The 7,500-nt window shown below is 35.7% G+C and overlaps 1 protein-coding gene and 1 long non-coding RNA gene across 3 annotated transcripts in view; both read left to right on the forward strand.

Moving 5' to 3' along the window:
• LOC137649706 (uncharacterized) overlaps positions 1–6,332 on the forward strand; it is a 6,783-nt gene extending 451 nt beyond the window's left edge. Inside the window, exon 2 of the long non-coding RNA XR_011045831.1 lies at positions 6,042–6,332. This is a non-coding gene — a long non-coding RNA (uncharacterized lncRNA). The remainder of the gene's footprint in view (positions 1–6,041) is intronic.
• Positions 1–7,500, forward strand: part of LOC137650071 (uncharacterized) — a 612,472-nt gene that overhangs the window by 435,566 nt on the left and 169,406 nt on the right. The gene's annotated exons all lie outside the window — the stretch shown is intronic.

Here is a 7,500-nt window from a genome sequence, read left to right on the forward strand (position 1 = left end):
TGGATTTCATCCGTTGATGCCCATTTAAATGCCAAACAAATCGTAGATCCTTTTGTACAATTACAAGAAGCTAAAAGTTTTATAGATTTTTCTAAGGGGGATGCGAGTGCGTATTTAAGAGGTGTTTCATTTCAGGAAGCAGTTACTTGGGATGATTTCAAAGTTAGGTTACGCGCGATCTATGGGGGTGAAGAAGCTTTGGATGTGGTGTTAACGTTACGAAATACACTTAATCAAGCCACTATGAATCGGCTTAATGTTGTTGAGAGAGCAGCTCTCATAGCTGATAGGCTTAACGAATATCAGGACATTTTAGGTAATTCCACTTGGGTTACTAACGATAATATCTCCGTGAAAGATTTTTTACGATTAATGTATTTAACTTGCATGACACTTATGTTGCCTGAAGCTTTAGTGCGGTGCTTTGATAAGAAGTTAATGCCTGCAAGTACGGAATTGGATGTCTATAAACAGATAAAGAAGCACATGTCCAAGTGTCCAGATCTCGATCCCGTGTTAACTCAAGTTTTTGCTAAGAATGAAACAAAACCACAAACAGTGAACGTAATTAATAATCCAGTAGCGGGAGTGACGTGTTACAACTGCAAACGTCAAGGTCACATAAGCGCAGACTGTAGAACGAAATTTTGTTCAGTTCACAACACAGGATCACATTCTTATAGTCAATGTTACGCGCGTAAGACACAACAATATCCTAGAAATACACAGTCAATTCCACAGTCAGTTCCATATGGAAATAAAAAGAAAAATCCTCATTTTAACAATAAGAAGAAACAACAAAATGTCAATGCAGTTCAGAGTCCGAAACAAACAAACACTTCTTCAAATATCGCTGAGCCTGGGCCGTCAAACCAGACCTCGCAAAGTCAGCCTAATTTTCAGAATGTGCAGAACAAAGCAAATACCACATAGTTAACTCTAGAGGGGAAGAGAGTGATGTTGGGTCAAGGTCATTTATGTCAACATCAATAGTATTGAATAATCAATTTAATGTTTTATCAGATAAATGTGAGACAATAGATTTTCCTATGAAACACACGGCCGAATTAAGTAAAACAGTGCATGCTCCCGTAGATTTGCAACGAATTCATACAATAATAAGCCAAAATGAGTTACGGCCAACCTTATATGCTGTAAATTTAGAACACAAATCCTTTACGTTATTTTTTGACTCTGGTAGTCCACGTAATATTATGGATTTGAAGACGCATCATTTGTTGTTTTCGAACTTTCCGATTGAAAAATCAGGAATCAGACTTTCAGGTATAGGAAATAATGAATTAAACGTCATAGGCATAACTCATATTCAGTTCAGAGTCGGTAATCGCACGTTTGCCGATACATTTGTTGTTGTGAAAAACATTAATATGTATCCAGCTGTAATTATAGGATACCCATCTATGGGAAATCAAAACATTATCTTAGCTCCTGCAAAGCACGGCGTGTATATCAAAGGGAAATTCTATAAGTCTTCTAATACTTTAAAGTCTGTTTTGGATAATAAGGAGACGACAAATGTAACCGTAACGTACGTTGAAGAACCAATAACTTGTCTCACTAATAAAGAAATAATACACGCGACCCAGCAGAATTCTCGTTCACCCGTAATATCATCTTGCACGCAATATATCGAACCAAACATACCTTCGAATTTAATAGTGCAAATAAAGAAAACACTACCGGGATCTGAAATATTAATCCTTTCCGATACTTTGAAAACCAACGGATTGTCTGTCACACAAGCTATTTATACAGTAGGCTCACATCAGCAATGTAATATCGAAGTCTGTAATCATTTAAATAACACTTTAGTAATTCACAAAAATCAACATATCTTGGATGTAGAAGTTTATAAACATCGTATTCTTACCGTTGCTGAAATCAATCACTCTCAATCAGTTGCGGATGAATCCCTTTTACGATCTATTAAAAATAAAATCAGTAAGGACATTCAAGACGAAGAAATTCAGCAGAAAATTTTTGAACTTTTAAATAAATATACAGATGTCTTTTCCACTACGGATGGATCCTTAGGGAAAACAGATGTGATCGAGCATCAAATAAGGTTAAAAGACAAACAGAAAATTATATATGTACCCTCGTACAGACTCCCTATGAAATTCCAGAATGAAATAAATGATGAAGTAGGTAAAATGTTAGAGGAAGGAGTCATTAGAAAATCAAATAGCCCTTATAATTTTCCTTTAATAGTTGTACCGAAAAAAGATCGAACATGGCGTATCTGTGTCGACTTTCGTCGTCTAAACGAGGAAACGATCCCTGATCGATTCCCAGTGCCATGTACTGACGATATTTTGTCTTTGTTAGGTCAGAATAAATATTTTACCAGTTTGGACTTACTTAAAGGCTTTCACCAGATATCATTAGAAGAAGATAGTATCCCATACACAGCCTTCAGCACAGCCAGGGGACATTATGAATTTTTACGGATGCCTTTTGGTTTACGTTGTGCTCCTATAACATTTACAAGAATGATTAACATAGTGTTTGGAGACTTGTTAGGGGATATATTGCATGCCTATATGGATGATCTTGTAATCTTTTCCAACACCTTAGAAGAACATCTACGTAAGTTAGAACTAGTACTACAGAGATTAAGACAACATAACTTAAGGGTAAAGATTAGTAAGTGTGAATTTTTCAAAACAGAATTAGTATATTTGGGTTTCATGGTGTCAAGCCAAGGTCTTAAAGTAGTCCATGATAAGGTGTCGGCTATACGTAATTTTCCCATACCTACTAATGTCAAGGGAATACAGCAATTTCTGGGTTGTAGTGGATATTACAGGCGTTTTATACGCAACTATTCAATAATAGCCGCTCCTTTAACTGATCTTACGAAGAAGGGCGTAGATTTCATATGGTCTGAGCAACATCAACAGGCGTTTAATACTTTGAAAGATGAACTGTGTAGTTCTCCTATCTTAAAATTTCCTGACTTCGGTAAGGAATTCTTCATTGCAACAGACGCCTCAGACTTAGGAGTGGGAGGGGTATTGCTTCAGCAATATGATAAACAGTTTTTCCCGATAGCTTTCTATTCTCGAAAATTGAGAACTTCCGAAAGTAAATATGCAGTAATAGACAAGGAAGGACTAGCTATTGTTAATTCGCTAGTGCATTTTAAGTTCATAATTTACGGTTATCCCGTTAAGGTTCTTACTGACCATAAACCACTAACAGAGTTCTTTAAAGGCTTCAATCACAGCCCTAAACGAACTCGGTGGCATTTAATCATTCAAGATTTTGGCGCAAGAATCGGGTATTTACCTGGGAAAGCAAATATCATTGCGGATGCATTATCACGCAACCCCGTGTCATCTTGTACGGAGTCTTTAGCTGAATTAATAGATATATCAACATCCATGCCTATTGTAAAAACAATATCTGAACAAGAAGATTTAGGCTGGAGTGCTGAATTGTTACAGACTGAGCAAAGAAAAGATCAGAAAATAGAAACAATTATAAATGCTTTGAAAGGCAATCATAAAGAAAAAGAATATATAAAGTATAAGCAGCAGAATTATGTAATCAAAGATAATATTCTGTGTAGGACTGTGACAAGGAAAACCCGCAATACACCACATGTAACTAACGACCAGGTAGTAGTACCAAACTCACTTGTTTCCACTGTCCTGAATTGGTTGCATTCAAATCCATTACATGGACACCCTGGGTTCTCATTAATGTCACAGAAAGCCAAATCATTGTTTTATTGGCATACAATGCTTACAGATATAAAAAGACACATAGCTAATTGTCGCACATGTCAGGAAAACAAAGGGCATACGAAAACACCTGTTAGCTTAGGAACTTATCCTGTTCCCAATCAACCTTTTGAAAGAATACATTTAGATTTGTTAACAGGATTTTACGAGTCAGACAGAGGGAATAAGCACCTCTTAGTAATTATAGATGCTTTAACTCGATATACAGAACTAATAGCGCTTAAAACTAAAACTGCGATTGAATGCGCTAGGAAGTTTTACGAGTGTTACATTTGTAAACATGGAATTCCACACATGATAATCTCAGACTCGGGTGGTGAATTTAATAATCACTTTCTTACCTCATTGTGTGAATTCCTCAAAATAAAGAAGATCAATACCATGATATATCACCCAGAGTCGAATGGGCTAGTGGAAAGAGCAAATAGGAAGATATTAAATATATTAAGGGTAACACTAGGGGGATCAGACCCCAACTGGGATATTGCAATACCGGCGGCACTGAGTACTCTGAATCATTCATATCATATATCAATTAAAATGTCACCGCATGAAGCATTGTATGGTACCCCAGTTAGAACACCTTTCCATGTATTAACGCCTACAACTAATCTATCAAATCCTTTAAAAGAATGTATAAATGCAAGTATAAGTCGATATGATATCCTTCGAAAGAATTTAGAAGAATCACAAATCATAATGAAAAGGAATCATGATAAAATAGCGAAACCAACTAAAACATATACCGTGGGTGATAACATCTATATTCAAATCAATGTCAGAAAAGGGCTCAACTATAAACTAACACCTAAGTTTGAAGGCCCATTTAACATTTTGGAAATATTAACGGCCAATAGGTTTAGAATTCAAAATGTAGCCCAACCCACGGATGAGAGAATAGTACCATTGTCTCACATAAGAAATTAAAAAGAAGTGAGGAAAAATTTTAATTTTAATTTAAAAGTTTTCTTTTTAATACAGGAGTAATTACATATGTTTTTTCTCGTTACAGGTTTCCAAGATGAATTTTTTGTTGTTGGGAGTGATATTGTTCGCTCAGACATTTTTTTCGTATGGGATGAGTTCTAAGACTAAGAATATATATTTTAAATATGGAAATATAGTTGAAAGACAAGAAGACATTTTTATTACATCAACCAACGTAATTGTCGAAGTGCATATGCAAGCAATTTTTCTTCAAGAGAATGATGTCACTAGCTTAAGAACCGCCATTTCAAGGTTTTCTGCATCATTGGATGAGTTGCATAGGAGACATTTTCATTTGACTACTAAGAGTTTGCTTAGCTCAACATTAAAAATTGCAGAGATGCTATCTGATGACTTAAAGAATAAGACTGGAGAGACAGGATCTTTGGCTTATGACCTTTTGATGTGGACTGTAGGACACGAACAAAAAGAAAGACGGAATCCGTTCATTTATGCTGCATTAAGCATCTTTGGGTCTGTTGCAAGTTTAGGTTTAGGACTTTCCAATCGTCTTAAAATTAGTAATCAAAATAAGAAAATTGAGTTCTTGACTCATAAAGATGAATTGATTATGTCAGAACTAAGGGATCAGTTAGCTTCAATCAATAAAATTATGGATTTGTTAAATGAACATTCAGATAATATCGTTCAAATTATGGAAGTACAGGATTTGTTAGCAACATTAACGTATTATGATTCAAAGATAGATCACATACATAACAGAATTGCACATTTCATTGAGAAATCCAAGGATTATGTAGAAGCTATCACGTTAGCAACTAAAGGTGTATTGTCGCCCCATTTGTTGCCTATACGTTACTTAAAATTAGTTCTGGAGAACACTAGGGATAAACTAGGCTATGTTCCTTTGTTAGACGAACATAGGTTAGAATTTTATTACAGCCTAATTACAGTAAACGTAGATAATAACAAGATTAGGATTACAATTCCCTTTGATTCTTCTGATGCCTGGCAATCTTACAGGATATCACCATTTCCGACTTTCATGACGAATCACTCAAATCCAGTAATATCCAGTTTGACAGGACACGTATTGATTTCCCCAGACAAGGAAACATATACGGTCATTAAAGACTTAAATCAATTAACTCACTGTTCAGACGCAATGGATAGAAAAATATGTACAGCTGACTCATTTGAATTCCGTAAAAACTTGATGGATTCATGCGAGTTAGGTATAGTGCTAGACGGTGCTCTCTCCCATACAAGTGAAAATTGTCTGGATAAGCTTTATCCCTTTGACAATAAAGAATTCAATTGCAGACTAAATAATGGCTCGTGGATACGATACGACAAGGACGGCTTCAATATATCATGCCCTGACGGATCCACATCCCACAACCACATCTTCGTCGCAGCAGATGGCTGTATCGGGACTTCCCCGAATTCCATGGTGACTGGCCTACGGACAATCATCAGAGAACGTGCTTACTTCGCGAATTTCACGTGGACCTCTACAACGCCCGCACTTCCTCTCCCCTATAAAGGAAGTGTGGCGAAACACTTAATGAAACTTACCGAAAAGGACCACCTGTCGCCGACTTACAAAGAGATTCTTCACCCCATAATACTGGCTAGTTTGTGTTTCACGGTGATGATATTTATCGCCGTGAACATCCTTGTTTGGCGTAGGTTACGGCACAGCAAGCAGCTACAAAGGAACGAGTTGAATAGCCCTGACAATACCCCTTACCTGATACAATTCAAAGCTGTATGAGTGGCCACCTCATTCGCTAAGGGAGTAATTTGTCAGGATGATGTTTGTATGAAAAGCTGACTAGTACGCTAGTAATATGTAATTAAAGAAATTCTCTACATTTGCATTGTTAAAAATACATTTAAAATAACATTTAAAAAAATAAATAAAATAAAAAAGGATATAAATCATTTTTTTCTCTCGGCATCTAATAAAAATATATAAGCCGGAATGTTAAAAAAGAAAAGAGAAAAAAAAAAAAAAAAAAAAAAAATATATAAGATATATAACAGAATCTATGGGCATCTAATAAAATGTATCAGCCCTATATATAAATATATATATATGTACGAAACCGTGGTACGTGTACGTACCAGGAATTCGTATTTGTGCACTGAATATTGAGTATCTTGTTTCTGACAAAGGTAACAATTATTTTTTATCAAGTTACCGAATCATTTGTAAGTCAGAATTTGTTTTGTTTTTTGGTACCATGTAATCATTTGCTAGCAATGTACCATATGTATGATCTTGGTTTTATCATGCATTTTTCTTTTTGCTTTGGTAATATCTTTTTTTTGTATGCACTATTGTTATTAATTTTGGTGTGCCTGTTTGGACATTCGTCCTCAGTTGGATATAGCTAGTTTTGGACAATGAATGATACGTATGTCCAGTCACACCTAATAACCATGTTTCGGCTTGTTGTTAAATTTTTGTAAAAAAAATTGAGATAGCTGGCCGAGCATATGTAATGATTAGAATATTAATATTACATGTTTAAAACAAATGACGTAATATGTCATGTTGGTTGGAAGAGCTGGCCGTGAGATTTGCTATGGTCAACTCAATTTGTGTACAGGATGTAAGATGCTGAGTTGTCATTCTTTCTTAGTGTCAACACATTAACTCTTCGTGTGAAAGTTTGTGACGTCACCGGATGCAGGTGTCTTCCGATTCCGTCACTTATCCAAATTAAAGCAAGTGTACGATTTTTGGGATATCAGTAATTTGTTCAGTTCTTGT

This window comes from Palaemon carinicauda, chromosome 11, assembly GCF_036898095.1.
Source record: "Palaemon carinicauda isolate YSFRI2023 chromosome 11, ASM3689809v2, whole genome shotgun sequence".
In the NCBI taxonomy this organism is placed as follows: Eukaryota; Metazoa; Arthropoda; class Malacostraca; order Decapoda; family Palaemonidae; genus Palaemon; species Palaemon carinicauda.